General features: G+C 43.8%; 1 protein-coding gene and 1 non-coding gene across 2 annotated transcripts in view; one reads left to right on the forward strand and one right to left on the reverse strand.

Moving 5' to 3' along the window:
- LOC126088450 (ras-associated and pleckstrin homology domains-containing protein 1-like) overlaps nt 1-16,003 on the reverse strand; it is a 350,087-nt gene that overhangs the window by 321,279 nt on the left and 12,805 nt on the right. The gene's annotated exons all lie outside the window — the stretch shown is intronic.
- LOC126090332 (U6 spliceosomal RNA) lies at nt 9,878-9,984 on the forward strand. The gene has a single exon (XR_007521177.1). It is a non-coding gene; the product is annotated as a U6 spliceosomal RNA (small nuclear RNA).

Below are 16,003 nucleotides of genomic sequence, written 5' to 3' on the forward strand. Positions count from 1 at the left end.
TGTGCCACGCTGTCGCGAAAGGCCCCGAGGGCGGCACTGACCACAGCTGGCGAGTCCTGTGGCCTTCGAACAGCAGCGCTGCCTCCTGTGCTGCCTAGAAAGCGTCGTCGAGGTTCTTCGGCCGAGAATGCAGGCCGGGATTTGAATATGACTGAAGAAGGGTTGCGCTCGGATCTAGAGATGGGGAGAGGGAGGGGTCATTCTTGGGAGCTGGCCCACGTGGGAACTGGCCGAAAGGTTACCTCTACACATCTGTAGAACGGGTTCGTAGCATTGTGTGCCGCCGGGAACGTATCGGAGGCAGCGAGACATTCATCTCTTGCTCGAATAGCGGCTCGATCCCGTGTTCATGGCTAAGGGGCGATGCTGAGGGCAGAGCGCCCGTGGAGGAAAAAAGAAGAGAGAATTTACTGGCCCCTCGACATCTGAGGTCAGTAGAATCGCAGCAATCGCCGTCAAACTGATTCCGATGAATACGGCGCAGTACTCGGGCAACAGTAGAAAGTAATTCCTGTGAAAGGATTTAGGTTATTGCGGTTCCGTTTTTGAAAAATCGTCTTCGAAGGTCATAAACACAGGGTTCCTTTTGGTTCATATGAAATCGTTACAGCACTGGAACATAAGCAAATTTTATTTGTAAATGTAAGGCCCGTTACCTAATAGTTCCCGAGAAGTCTAAGAATTAGTAGCTTCGATCAGGTTCTGAAAAAGTGGGAAGCCCCTGCTACCATATCTACGAGTAAAGTACACTGAGGTGGCGAAAGTCAGGGGATACGGAAGCGCACATATACAGATGGCGGCAATGTCGCGTACACAAGGTACAAAAGGTAAGTATTTTGGCGGAGCTGTCATTTGCACCGAGGTGGTTCATGTAAAAAGGTTTTCGACGTGATTGTGGCCGCACGGCGGGAATTAACAGACCGAGGGAGGAATGGTAGTCGGAGATAGACGGATGGGACATTCCGTTTCGGAAATCGTTAGGAAATTCACTATTTGGAGATCCACAGTGTCAAGAGTTTCCCGAGAATACCGAATTCCAGGCATTACCTCTCACCACGGACAACGCAGTGGCCGACTGCCTTCATTTAACAACCGAAAGCAGTTGCATTTGCGCTGAGTTGTCATTGCTGACAGACAAGCAACATTGCGTCAAATAACTGTTGAAATCGATATGGGACGTATAGAGGAACGTATACGTTAGGGCAATGCGACGAAATTTTTCGTTAATGAGCTGTGGCAGCAGACGGCCGACGCCACAAGGCCTTTGCTAACAGCAAAACATCGCCTGCAGCGCCTCTCGTGGTCTCGCGACCATATCGGTTGTGCCCCAGACAACTGGAAACCCGCGCTCTGGTCAGACGAAAACGTGGTGCTATGCTTACGACCCTGAATCAAACCAAGCATCAAGTCAGTGGAAGACTTCCAGTTCGCCACCCCCAAGAAAGCACGTCGGGTTAAATCAAACATGAAGACAATGCTGACTTTTTTTCGATGTGAGAGGAGTCATCCATTCAGAGCTTGTTCCGCAGGGTCGAACGGTTAACCAGGCTTTCTACTTTGAAGTTTTGAGAAGACTGTAGCAGTGTGGAGCGGACGTGGCCTGATTTGCGGCAGTCGGGTGACTAGCTTTTCCCTCATGACAATGCCCCTGCTCACACAGTCCTGTCTGTACGACAATCCTTGAACAAACCTCCACACCCCCCAAACTCACCCGATCTTGCCCTGTGCAACTTTTTTTGTTTTCTAAAATGAAAAAAGACATGGAAGGAAAACGTTTTGCTGATGTTGCTGAGGTGAAGGAAGAAAACGACGGAGGAGCTGCCACCTATCACAAAAGATGAATTTAAACGTTGTTTTGAAAACGTAATAAACTATTACACAAGTGTATTAGTGCAAGTAGAGAGCACTTTGAAGGGGATTGAAGGTTTATGCTTAAAAACAATATGTTCGGTTTCTTGTGGGTACCCCCTCGTATATAACAGTGCATATCGTACAGACAAAATTATTCAAATAAAGGATTGTGCTCAGGAGTACAAGCCATCATTGTTTTCGGCTCCATCAGTGAATGAAAAAGGAGGAAACCTTAATATGTGGCTCTATCATTAGTATGTTTAATTCCAACATTTCAACTGTCGTGCGGCGGCACGTATGGCTGAAGAAGGATACAAATTTGTTAATTGTTATAAGTAATTAATTTATTTCACATGTCTCAAGTTAGAACAGGTGGACGGTTTCAAGTACTTAGGATGCATATTCTCACAGGATGGCAACATAGTGAAAGAACTGGAAGCGAGGTGTAGCAAAGCTAATGCAGTGAGCGCTCAGCTACGATCTACTCTCTTCTGCAAGAAGGAAGTCAGTACCAAGACTAAGTTATCTGTGCACCGTTCAATCTTTCGACCAACTTTGTTGTATGGGAGCGAAAGCTGGGTGGATTCAGGTTACCTTATCAACAAGGTTGAGGTTACGGATATGAAAGTAGCTAGGATGATTGCAGGTACTAGTAGATGGGAACAATGGCAGGAGGGTGTCCACAATGAGGAAATCGAAGAAAAACTGGGAATGAACTCTATAGATGTAGCAGTCAGGGTGAACAGGCTTAGATGGTGGGGTCATGTTACACGCATGGGAGAAGCAAGGTTACCCAAGAGACTCATGGATTCAGCAGTAGAGGGTAGGAGGAGTCGGGGCAGACCGAGGAGAAGGTACCTGGATTCGGTTAAGAATGATTTTGAAGTAATAGGTTTAACATCAGAAGAGGCACCAATGTTAGCACTGAATAGGGGATCATGGAGGAACTGTATAAGGGGGGCTATGCTCCAGACTGAACGCTGAAAGGCATAATCAGTCTTAAATGATGATGATGATGATGATGATGATGATGATGATGATGATGATGATGTCTCATTTCCACAATTCGTCACTTTTAACAGCTGAATATGATTTTCGTGGAAAATCTAGATGATCCAAGAAACACTACAACTTGAAGCAACATATACTGCAGTGAACCATTTCCAGATTTCCAAGGTGCTTTCAGTTTTTTTTTCTTTTTCCTTTGTACCATTTCTTCCAATACTGTTTACTTTTGGAACTGCAATCTACTTGAATCGTACTATTCTGTCCAAGAAGACGCGCCCCAGCGCCGTAACCTTCACTGGCTCCACGTCCGCCTGCAGGCAGGCCGCCAGCAGTTGACAACTGGAGCAGTCCTCGTAAGGAAATGGACTCTCTCAGGAAATCAGGCAGCGAGCCAGCGCTCGGCACGTGCTTTTACAGGGAGAGAGGCAGGCGCATGGCGACCACAAGACTGAGTGGACGAATTCCGCAGATGGTCAATGTCAACGCACGGGAAAGAAAAAGCAAACGATTACAAGTTGCTGGTCGATGTTATAAATCTACATTTCACCGACGTCAAGCATAAGTATACAGTGATCTTATCGCTTTAAAATTATGGAGCTATTCAGGGATACAATGTACGTAGGGAAAAGTTATCTATGAGTTTACATATTGTCATTTTATCATTTGGAGATTGTGAATGGAGCTGTGGACGCTAGGAAATTGTATGCAAAGTGCGAAGTCGGAACAAAAAAATGGCTCTGAGCACTATGGGACTCAACTTCTGAGGTCATTAGTCCCCTAGAACTTAGAACTACTTAAACCTAACTAACCTAAGGACATCACACACCTCCACGCCCGAGGCAGGATTAGAACCTGCTACCGTAGCGGTCGCGCGGTTCCAGACTGTAGCGGCTAGAACCGCTCGGCCACTTAAGCCGGCGAAGTCGGAACATTTCCGATATATTTTTGAATTTGAGTTCAATAGAGGAGGACAGCAGCGGAGGCAGTCAGAAACATTTGCGCTGTGTGTGGTGATAACACCACCGGACAGAGCACAGCAAGGAACTGGTTCTGTCGTTTTAAGGAGGACCGTTTTGGCATTAGTGATTCTCCACATGCAGGAAGATTTTCGGAGTTTGCTGGAGGTCGTTTAAACGTATTAATCCACGTCATTCTACCCGAGAACTGGCAAATGTGATGAACTGTGATCATTCCATCATCATCGACATTTGCATACAATGGAGACAGTTCAAAAATCAAGTGTATGGGTACCATATGTTCTAAGCGAAAAATCACAAAAATTAGCGGGTAGCCATACGTGCATCTCTGCTTGCTCGTCACCTGTTGGCTCGTGAACAACACCGACCGTTCCCACCCTGTATCCTTACTGGTGACGAGAAATGGTGTCTCTGCTAACGTAAGGAAAAGAAAGGAATGGTTGAGCTCAAACAAAGCAGCAACTCCCCGTACAAAGAACTGCAAGTATCCACAAAAGATAAGGTTATGCATCTGGTGGAACAGCGGCGGTGTGGTGTACTACGAACTGCTCCCCCGAGGAGTAAGCATCCCTGCTGGCATTTACTGTCAACAACTGAGACATTTTGCAGACGATATCCAAGAAACGACCAGGGAGACTGCGTGATGCCACTCCACGATAACGCTCGCCTGCATTGTGCTAGATTGGGAAGTCATTACCACCTTATTCACTTGATCCTGTGTCCACAGATTTTCATCTGTTTTGCTCTCTATTGAACAACCTCCAAGGAACTTCCTTTCCGAATGAAAATGCGCTCCGAATATGGCTCGGCGAGTTCTTCGCCTCAAAACCATATGATTTCTACAGTCGTGGAATCGAAAAGTAGCCCCAGCGTTGGTAAAATGTTGTAAATATTGAAGAATATAAAGATGAAATGGGAGATATGACACTGCGTGAGGAGTTTGACAGAGCACTGAAAGACCTAAGTCGAAACAAGGCCCCGGGAGAAGACAACATTCCATTAGAACTACTAACAGCCATGGGAGAGCTAGGCCTAACAAAACTCTACCATCTGGTGTGCAAGATGTATGAGACAGGCGAAATTCCCTCAGACTTCAAGAAGAATATAGTAATTCCAATCCCAAAGAAAGCAGTTTAATAAGTCACAGCTGCAAAATACTAACGCGAATTCTTTACAGACGAATGTAAAACTGGTAGAAGCTAACCTCGGGAAAGATCAGTTTGGATTCCGTAGAAATGGTTGAACACATGATGCAATACTGACCCTCCGGCTTATCTTAGAAAATAGATTAAGGAAAGGCAAACCTACGTTTCTAGCATTTGTAGACTTAGAGAAAGCTTTTGACAATGTTGACTGGAATACTCTCTTTCAAATTTTAAAGGTGTCAGGGGTAAAATACAGGGAGCGAAATGCTATTTATAATTTGTACAGAAACCAGATGGCAGTTATAAGAGTCGAGGGACATCAAAGGGAAGCAGTGGTTGGGAAGGGAGTGAGACAGGGTTGTAACCTCTCCCCGATGCTATTCAATCTGTATATTGAGGAAGCAGTAAACAAAAGAAAAGTTCGGAGTAGGTATTAAAGTCCATGGAGAAGAAATAAAAACTTTGAGGTTTGCCGATGGCATTGTAATTCTGTCAGAGACAGCAAAGGACATGGAAGAGCAGTTGAACGGAATGGATGGTGTCTTGAAGGGAGGATATAAGATGAACATCAACAAAAGCAAAACGAGGATAATGGAATGTAGTCGAATTAAATGGGGTGATCCTGAGGGAATTAGATTAGTAAATGAGACACTTAAAGTAGTAAAGGAGTTTTGCTATTTGGGGAGCAAAATAACTGATGATGGTCAATGTAGAGAGGGTATAAAATGTAGACTGGAAATGGCAAGGAAAGCGTTTCTGAAGAAGAGAAATTTGTTAACATCGAGTATTGATTTAAGCGTCAGGAAGTCGTTTCTGAAAGTATTTGTATGGAGTGTAGCCATGTTTGGAAGTGAAACATGGACGATAAATAGTTTAGAGAAGAAGAGAATAGAAGCTTACGAAATGTGGTGCTACAGAAGAATGCCGAAGATTCGATGGGTAGATCACATAACTAATGAGGAGGTACTGAATATAATTGAGAAGAAGAGGAGTTTGTGGCACAACTTGACTAGAAGAAGGGATCGGTTGGTAGGACATGTTCTGAGGCATCAAGGGATCACCAATTTGGTACTGGAGGGCAGCGTGGAGGGTAAAAATCGTAGAGGGAGACCAAGAGATGAATACGCTAAGCAGATTCAGAAGGATGTAGGCTGTAGTAGGTACTGGGAGGTGAAGCTTGCACAGGATAGAGTAGCATGGAGAGCTGCATGAAACCAGTCTCGGGACTGAAGACCACAACAACAACAACAACAACAACAACAACAACTTGTTATTGATAATTAACTTCGCTGTTGTTGTTATTAAATTCAAGGAAAAACGCTACCAACTTATGCATAAACCCTTTTTTTTTTTTTTAAATATAGTCGTGTAGGGCAGTAAAAAATAGGGAAAGTTGTACGGCGTGAATGGCTAGGAGATCCCGACGGGCAGGTTCAGTTAGCTAATTGGAAAAGTTTTTTGCATCCTCAGCTCCCGCAGGCGCCTACCCTTCGCGAAGTGCGAGCTAAGTTTATCAGTTAAGTGTAGATGAGTGTAATTGTGCCTGTGAAGTGTAGTGTCTGTTCGCGTTGGAGATGATGAAAGGCGCGAGAGGGTGAAACCCGGCGCCGGCGCACAACCTAGTGGTCTCAAAGAACACCAACGAGGCAGCCGAGCTTAACCGTGCATTGCTACTGGTGGGTCTCCCGCACCCTGACTTGTGTGAGTTATTCGTTTTCGTTAGGTTCACAACACTGCACACGAGCAGCGTTCCTTGTAGCTCCCTACCTTAAACAGCTGTGCCATTTGCTCGTCCAAGTGACGGAGGAAGTCCAATGTCTATGAGTGCTTGTAGCGTGTTTTTGTCTGCCATAGCAAGTAGGTGAGTACTTGTTGGAGCTGTAGGACCCAGAGTAGCAATGATGGTATCTTTTGTCCCAACACAAATACGTCTGTAGCACACATTCAAATTGCTGAATCAGCCTATTTATTTCAGACGAGGGCTATAATGGATCGTTAGTGACGAAGGTGGAGACGCAGACGTCGAACTGTATAGTGAACACGATACGTAATGAGACTAAAGTGGGGATGACAGAGGTAGATGTCAGAACAATAAGAAATATTTTGTTGGTAGGGACAAGCCTACTAAATGGATGAAACACATGCCTACTGCTCGTATCATAAAGAGGTCACATAATATCGTGTCACATATTGCTGGTGTGAGGGAAATGACAAAGAATAAAAAGACAGATGTAGAAATATGGAGGCTGTTTTTCACGGATGAAATAATGGATGAAGTAGTGATACATACTAACCAATGTATCGAATGTGCTAAGTCGAGATACTCTTCTTCTCACACCTTTATTCACGAGACAGATAAAGGTGAAATTGAAGCATTTCTTGGTCTGTTGTATTTGGGTGGAATCTACAAGGTTGGTAGGTTTAATTTAGAAGAACTCTGGGACACAGATGGAATAGGATTGGAATTATTGTACTCTACAATGACCCAGCAGAGATTCAGGTTTCTGGCACTGTGTCTGAGATTTGACGATAAGTCAACGAGGTCCGACAGCCGAAAATAGGATAAATTGGCTCCTATACGAAATGTATTTGATTTGTTCACCAAAAACTGCATAGCACACTATTCTCTTGGAGAATATGTCACTGTAGATGAAATGCTTGCCAAATTTCGAGGACGATGTAGTTTTCTAATGTACATAGCTTCCAATCCTGGCAAATATGGAATAAAAGTGTTCAGTCTAGCCGATGCAAGAACGGCTTACACGTCAAATTTGGAAGTTTGTTTAGGTGAGCAGCTAGATTGTCTGTATAAGTTGAGTAATCGTGCAGCTGATGTCATCAAAAGGTGTGTAATCATATTTCCAAAACATTAAGGAACATAACGATGGATACCTGGTTTACGAGCTATGAACTGGCCCTGTCACTTCTGAAAGACCATAAATTGACACTTTTGGGAACAGTAACGAAGAACAAGACGGAAATTCACTCAGAATTCGTGAACACAAGAGGCAGAAATGCGTTTACATCTTTGGCTTTCAGAAGACATGCACATTAGTGAGATATGTACCAAAGAAAAACAGGTGCCTAGTTCTAATGAGTACAATGCACCATGACAACAGAATTGATGCAAGGACTGGGGAAGAAATGAAGTCGGAGATGATAACTTTATATAATGCTACTAAGGGTGGGGTACAATTAGTAGATCAGATGTGTGCCAACTATGATGTAGCAAGAGCAGCTAGAAGGTGGCCGTTGGCTTTATTCTTTTTCTTACTGAATGTAGCAGGCATAAATAGTGTCGTCATCTTCAGAGCTAACAACCAGGGGGAGACCCACGAGGAGAGACTTTCTGAAATCGCTTGGGTAGGCTCTTGTCAGAGGCCAATTACTACACGGGCTGGAAGTAAGCTTATGAGCCGACCTCTCAAAAGATCTGTCAACAGACTGGCGGGGGTCGAACAGCAACACGATGGGAGTGTGAGCCATGGACAGGACGGTGAAGATAGCAAAACGCGATATATTTGTTACAAATGATCTAAGATTGTGTCTCTCAAAAAACACTCAAGTTTAATTTGTAAAGACTACATGTAGTGGCCTGGTGTGGTAAAACGACATGTGGCGTTTTCGTACATGTTTTTTCTCATCTGTTCATACCTGCGTTTGGTTTTCGTTGCTTTCATTGCTCTATTTTGTGTGCTATGACACACGACAGTCACACTGTGTAACCATTTTTGTCCTGTACGGTATGTAAATGTTAGAATCACTGCCCAATTTGCTTGCGTAGTAATAATGGACAACAATTTGCTCAAACCCAAAGCAAAACGTGTTTGTTTACTTCATCTAGACAACATACGTGAATGTGAAGCCTTTTTGTGCTCCCTATCCTTAACAAATCAGACTGATACGCAGGTCGGGTCTGTGAGACCCTTCGTAGCAAGGGTGGTACAAATGAACACAGAAGCAACGCAGGGTTAACGTCCCCATCAGAACAACGGATCGCCATCAACAGTTTCGCATGGCCTCACTCCATGAGACACTGCGGAGAGATTCGGAACTGAATCCAGGACATTGGCGCAAAGAAACTTCACGCTCCCCCCCCCTGCTCCTCTGCCATCAAAATGTGACACAAATGGACTAAAAGAAGGGATAGCCCTATGGAAGACATTCTGAGACAACAAAGAATCGTCCAGTTGGTAATGGAATGGGTCTGTATAATCCTTTCATCCTAAGTATAATCCTTTCATCATAAGAATAAACCTGACGTAAACAAACACAAAAAAATGGTTCAAATGGCTCTGAGCACTATGCGACTTAACTTCTCAGGTCATCAGTCGCCTAGAACTAACCTACGGACATCACACACACCCATGCCCGAGGCAGGATTCGAACCTGCGACCGTAGCGGTCTCTCGGCTCCAGACTGTAGCGCCTAGAACCGCTCACCCACTCCGGCCGGCTGTAAACAAACACAAACGCGGTGATTGCTCAGAAGCCGTAGCACACTTAAATGGTGTTGTTATGCTCTTGAAAGTAGGTCCTACTTGTGTATTAGGTAACTTATTACTAAGTTACGTTAAATGAAAGATTTTCAAATGTATAAACAGCCATCAACGTTTTTCTTAATCAAGTTTTAGCTACGTAGTTTTTACTTCAAACATCGTATACAGTCACAGTCTCTGCAGCGTCGTGTTATGATTGTCGCTCTGTTAATGCGCACTATGAAAATGGCTGAGGCTGCTTTCTGTTCCGTGGTGAAACATGAGCGTAGAACGCGGTTAAAAAGTGCCGAGAAATAGGCTGTTCTTAATGTTTTTCATAAATTTACGAAGATAATTTGCGTTGAAGTTTTGTCAGCGTCGTATATACTACAGTTGATGAACAACCCCACACTGGACGTACTCGCTTCGGCCGTACGTATATGTACTAAAATTGGAGCGGTACAGAGAAGATTAGCATGGCCCCTGCGCAAGGATGACACAAAATCGTGAAGCGCTCCATATTTTTTAAACGATAAGAAAGAACTACAAAAATAAAAAAATATAGCGCAGTAGCTAGCGCAATAGAATGTAAACCAAATGCGGCTCTTCGTGCGTTGGTTCAAATTTCCCCAGAATCATTTTTTTTTCCTCATTCAATTTGAAATGCCTACATGTCGCTCATCATCATTTTTTATAAACCATACACGTCTTCTTCTTTCTAATTACATGTCAGCCGCGAAATTCCTGTTTCCATTTGACATACAAATTCTTAATTATCGATGTTTCATGAACGACTGTTCATAAACATTATTTAAATTAAGAAAACATAACAATTTAATTATTTTTAGGAAAAATGAAAACCAAATCCTCTTTATTTGGACTATGTCCATCGTTTTATACCACAGATATAGATAAGTATCGTAGAAACATGAAAGACAATAATTTTCACAGTATCGAGCACATCACACAAATGCTGCATTTGTCATTTGCTACTGTACCATTACAATATGAACCCATCAGAACTGATCTGGAGCCAAGCTGCGAGATGTGGCCCGAGAAGTAAGAAGACTGTTAAGCTGCCAGACGTACTGGAACTAAAGCACGCAGCTTTTTCACCCGTCACTGCCGAACGCTGGCGGGATGTAGAAGGGCTCCTCATAAACGAAGAAGAGAAAATGCTGTGCCTAGTTGGCTTCGTGGATTCTGTTGTTGATAGCCATGTTATCAACGTAGCAGGCGGCACTTCCACAACTGAAAAGTATTTCTCGGATTCGGATAAGGAAGGAGCTACGAGATTACCAGACGACTGACTGTAAGTAATACCTTCAGTGGCTTCAATATTTAATTATACGGTTAAATCCTGCAATAGTCTCTTACGTTATACACAGCTTATGCAGAAAAATTACCCTGCGGGTAAGTCCGGGATTTTCATCATTCTTGTTTTTAATTACAATAGTACGTTAGCTAAATACGATAACGTGTTGCGGTTTTCGTCCGCTCGTCTAAGGAGCGTATTGTGGGAGATTTGCAGTGTACTATTTCATTCCGCTTAAAATTTAAATGACATTCGAAGCAGTATCGCTCCTCAGCTCGTCTCTTTCTGCTGGCCACGTCACTGCAGGCTAGCTGTACCAGCTGACCGGCCAGTGCTGTCCAAGTTAAATGCGTAGGTAAAGCCGTTGTCCCGTATTATCGCTAAGTCGATGTGCGCGTAAACGTACCCTTATTATCGTACTGGGCGGTACTAGAGACTGCTTTGCTGCACTCCCACGTGAAACGGAAATCCAATGAGGTTCCAGCAAACGCGGAAGAATACATAGTGCAATGTTTACATCAGGCTTATTCTTATGATTAACGGATTATAGATATGGGGGTGTAGTAGGGGGGGGGGGGGTGGGGGGTAAAAACTGTAGGGGCAGAGAACTGCATCGAATATTCGGACTCAACAACCACTATATCACTATCTCAAAGAGTATTATCTGAAGTATAGACATCAGCAACTGGTAGCATATGTCACACTAATCGGAAGTTGGCACACGAAGGAGAAAAGCTGAAAACAATTAAGAAGGTACGTTGGGAATGCAGTTTTGTCGCGCCGCTATTCCCAGACAATACTTCCGCCCATTTCTTGCTGCGTCAAATTTATAAGGGAACTCCGTCTTTCGTGGACTTAATACCTTTTCAAAGAAAAATGACAATTTATTTTTAGTATTTAGTTATGATGTTTTCAATTTTTACTTTTTGAAATGTCAAAACTAAAGTGGATAGGAAGTAACGCAACATTTTAACCCCCTTTCACTCTATATGGAAGAGGCAATCAGACAAAAATAAAGGTCTTAAGGATCTGAATTACACAAAGGCAAGGTGTTTTCCATTTTTTAATGATTAGTATAATAATGGAAAAATTGCAGATTTTTTCTGTTACTTATAAAGAAAATTTGTTTAAAATATCCAGTCTTAATGAGAACTATACTGTGTTGATCATAAGAATAACTTTGACATTGTGTTCTGCCTAACGGCAGGACTCGTCATGGGGAAGCCTCGTCAGAGAGGCCCACCGCATGAGCGTCCAGAGAAGTGATTCCAGCGGTGGTTTCCCGTTGCCTTCCACTGATGACGATGAAATGATAATGAGGACAACACAACACCCAGTACCTGAGCGGAGAAAATCTCCGACCCAGCCGGGAATCGAATCTGGGCCCCTTGGCGTGACAGACTGCCGCGCTGACCACTTCTTTTTTTCTTCAATTTGTTCGTTGTTGATGGCTGCGTTTGGTCGTTGCGGACGTCACATGACATCCGTTCAAGTTCGTTCATCTTTTCACTCAGTTTTTTAATACAGAGGCCAACCATCTCTCTGACCGAACACGCTGAGCTACCGTGCCGGCTATCTCATTTTGTTCGTTGCTTTTGTTCGGGGTGGACGTCTCATGACACCCGTTCAAATTCATTGTCGACCCATTCACTCAGTTTTTTTATTAATGAGGGCAGCTGACCCTCTGACCGAACACGCTCAGCTACCGTGGCGGCACCACTCAGCTATCGTGGCGGACTCATAAGAATAAACCTGATGTGCTCTTCCGCGTTTGGAACCTCATTGGATTTCGTTTCACGTGGAGCAGAAGCCAATCTCTCTAGAGTATAGTCAAGTACGATAATGAAGGTACGTTTTATGCTGTGCGTTACGCTACATCGACTCAGCGATAATACGGGACAACAGCTTTACCGGCGCATTTAACTTAGAAAGCACTGGCCAGCCACCTGGTCCAACTAACCCGCAGTGATGTGAACAGTTGTAGTAAAGACGGAAATGTCATTTAATTTTTGAACAGAAAGAACTAATGGTAAACCTCGGGCGATACGCTCCTTAGGTGATGTGAAGGAAAACATGCTCTCAATTTTAGCTAACATAGTACTGTGAAAATTCCTGACTTTAACAAGTGTAATTTTTCTGTAGGAGCTACGTGCGGCTTAAAAGCGCACTGCTGGGATTTCACCATGTAGTTAAATACTGAAGCCACCGAAGGTATTACAGTCAGTCGTCTGGTAATCTCTGCGAGCCTTCCATATCAGACACCGAGGTAAGCGGTACATTTCAGTACTCTACCGAGGCCATGAACAACAGATTCCAAAGAAATCGACGCTTCCTCCTCCTCCTCCTCCTCTCTTATGACGCGCTGTTCTGCATTTCACCATCGGTCGGCACTGACGTGTCATAACGCTTCGTGCATTAGTTCCAGTAAGTTTGGCAGCTTAAATGTCTTCTTATTTCTCGCGACAAATCCATTAACTTGGCCCCAGATCAATTCTGTTGGGTTCAGATAGCTGTGGTACGGTGACAACAGTGAAAATGCACCACTTGTACAGCGTGCTCGACGGCGTGAAAATTGCTTTCCGTTTCTCTACGACACTTGTCACACTGGCTCGTGTGAGACCAGGTCTGTACTAAAAAACAGCCGGCACATTCAAACAAAGAGTATTTTATTTTTCTCCAAAAAATTTAATTGTATAATGTTTTCTTAATTTCAAAATCTGTTACAATCTTTTATAATACATCAATAATCAATGTGTATTTGCAATAAAAACCAGAATACTGCATGTGTTATATAATTAGAAACCAGAAGACGTACAGTTTTCTCGAAAAAAATTATAGTTAAGAATGATTTAATTGCCACGTATTGATAAATTTCATATTTAAATGATTTAGGTATACAAATGGAGCCGGCCGCGGTGGCCGAGTGCTTCTAGGCGCTTCAGTCCGGAACCGCGCGACTGCCACCGTCGCAGGTTCGAATCCTGCCTCGGGCATGGATGTATGTGATGTCCTTAGGTTAGTTAGGTTTAAGTAGTTCTAAGTTCTAGGGGACTGATGACCTCAGATGTTAACTCCCATAGTGCTCAGAGCCATCTGAACCATTTTCTACAAACGGAACAAAACAATTGTTGACCACAACGGGTTTCAAACCACCGCCCTCGAACCCGCTAGATTATGACACATTAATGCTACCGAATACTCCAAGATTACAATTACACCCTTGTCACTTATATTTATTACATCGTGTCTCTCAATAAACGTCAAAGCTCATTTTTATCTGTAATATTGTGAAAAACATTAAGAACAAGTTGTTTCTAGCCATTAACGGTGTTCCGCGTGCGTGTTTCACTACGAAGCAGGAATCAGTGTCATCAATTTTCGCGGTACATCTGAACAGTGAGACAGCCAGAGCAGAAGCAGCGCTTACTGAGACTGTGACTGTACACGAGCCGGCCGGTGTGGCCGTGCGGTTCTAGGCGCTTCAGTCTGGAACCGCGTGACCGCCACGGTCGCAGGTTCGAATCCTGCCTCGGGCATGGTTGTGTGTGCTGTCCTTAGGTAAGTTAGGTTTAAGTAGTTCTAAGTTCTAGGGGACTGATGACCTCAGAAGTTAAGTCGCACAGTGCTCAGAGCCATTTGAACCATTTGAACTGTACACGATTTTTGAATAACAATTACGTAGCTAAACTATGATTAAGGAAAACGTTGATGCCTTTTAATACACCAGAATGTCTTTTAAAGTTTCATTTACAGCAAGATAGTAATAAAATATCTAATACGTAAGTTGGACCTACTTCCATGAGCGGAACAACAAAAGTTTTCCGGAGCTGCGGCTGCTGACCAACCATCGTGTTTGTGTTTGTTTACATCAGGTTTATTCTTATGATGAACGGAGTATAGATGAGACCTCTTTCGGTGAACTGCGATCGGCGAATCGCGACAAAGAGCTGGTTCATTCAGGACAGCCTCAACTATGACGAGAAAAACACAGCGATGAAAACTTGAGATGGACGATTTGGAGGGGTCTGAAGCGCATCAGAGCGAGCGTGGCACCAGTGAAGGAAAGCTGGATCAAGAGCGGCCTTGTAGACGGCACGAGTGATTGCCACAAATATCAGGATACGGAACATCTCTAGACCTGTCCTAATTGTCCCAGTAAAAGTAGCCTCAGTCAATTACGGCAGCGAAGCAAGGAAGCATTGGCTGTAATTCAATTACGGGCTGAAAAGTTCTGATCTCTGGACACGAAAAAGTGAAGCAAAGCAAGTGAAGTGAGTGAGAGATGCTGTTTCGATCTCCGAAAGAAATAGTTTCCCTTGTTAACGCGATACTGAATCATGAGTTACCAGCACCGTAACAGGTAACAACATTTTATGAAAGAAAAAGGAAGGTCAAGATTATACAAGGTATTCACTGAACGCTGGTGTAGATTATACAGAGTGGTCCGTGGATAGTGACCGGGCCAAATATCTCACGAAACAAGCGTCAAACGAGAAAACTTCAAAGAACGAAACTCGCCTAGCTTGAAGGGGGAAACCAGATGGCGCTATGGTTGGCCCGCTAGATGGCGCTGCCATAGGTCAAACGGATAGCAACTGCGTTTTTTAAAAATAAGAACCCCCATTTTTTATTACATATTCGTGTAGCACGTAAAGAAATGTGAATGTTTTAGTTGGACCACTTTTTTCGCTTTGTGATAGATGGTGCTGTAATAGTCACAAACGTATAAGTACGTGGTATCACGTAACATTCCGCCAGTGCGGACGGTATTTGCATCGTGATACATTACCCGTGTTAAAATGGGCCGTTTACCAATTGCGGAAAAGGTCGATATCGTCTTGATGTATGGCTATTGTGATCAAAATGCCCAACGGGCGTGTGCTATGTATGCTGCTCGGTATCCTGGACGAATGGTTCAAATGGCTCTGAGCACTATGGGACTCAACATCTTAGGTCATAAGTCCCCTAGAACTTAGAACTACTTAAACCTAACTAACCTAAGGACATCACACACACCCATGCCCGAGGCAGGATTCGAACCTGCGACCGTAGCAGTCCTGCGGTTCCGGACTGCAGCGCCAGAACCGCTAGACCACCGCGGCCGGCTATCCTGGACGACATCATCCAAGTGTCCGGACCGTTCGCCGGATAGTTACGTTATTTAAGGAAACAGAAAGTGTTTATCCACATGTGAAACGTCAACCACGACCTGCAACAAATGATGATGCCC

The sequence above is a fragment of the Schistocerca cancellata genome, chromosome 6 (assembly GCF_023864275.1).
Source record: "Schistocerca cancellata isolate TAMUIC-IGC-003103 chromosome 6, iqSchCanc2.1, whole genome shotgun sequence".
Lineage (NCBI taxonomy): Eukaryota > Metazoa > Arthropoda > Insecta > Orthoptera > Acrididae > Schistocerca > Schistocerca cancellata.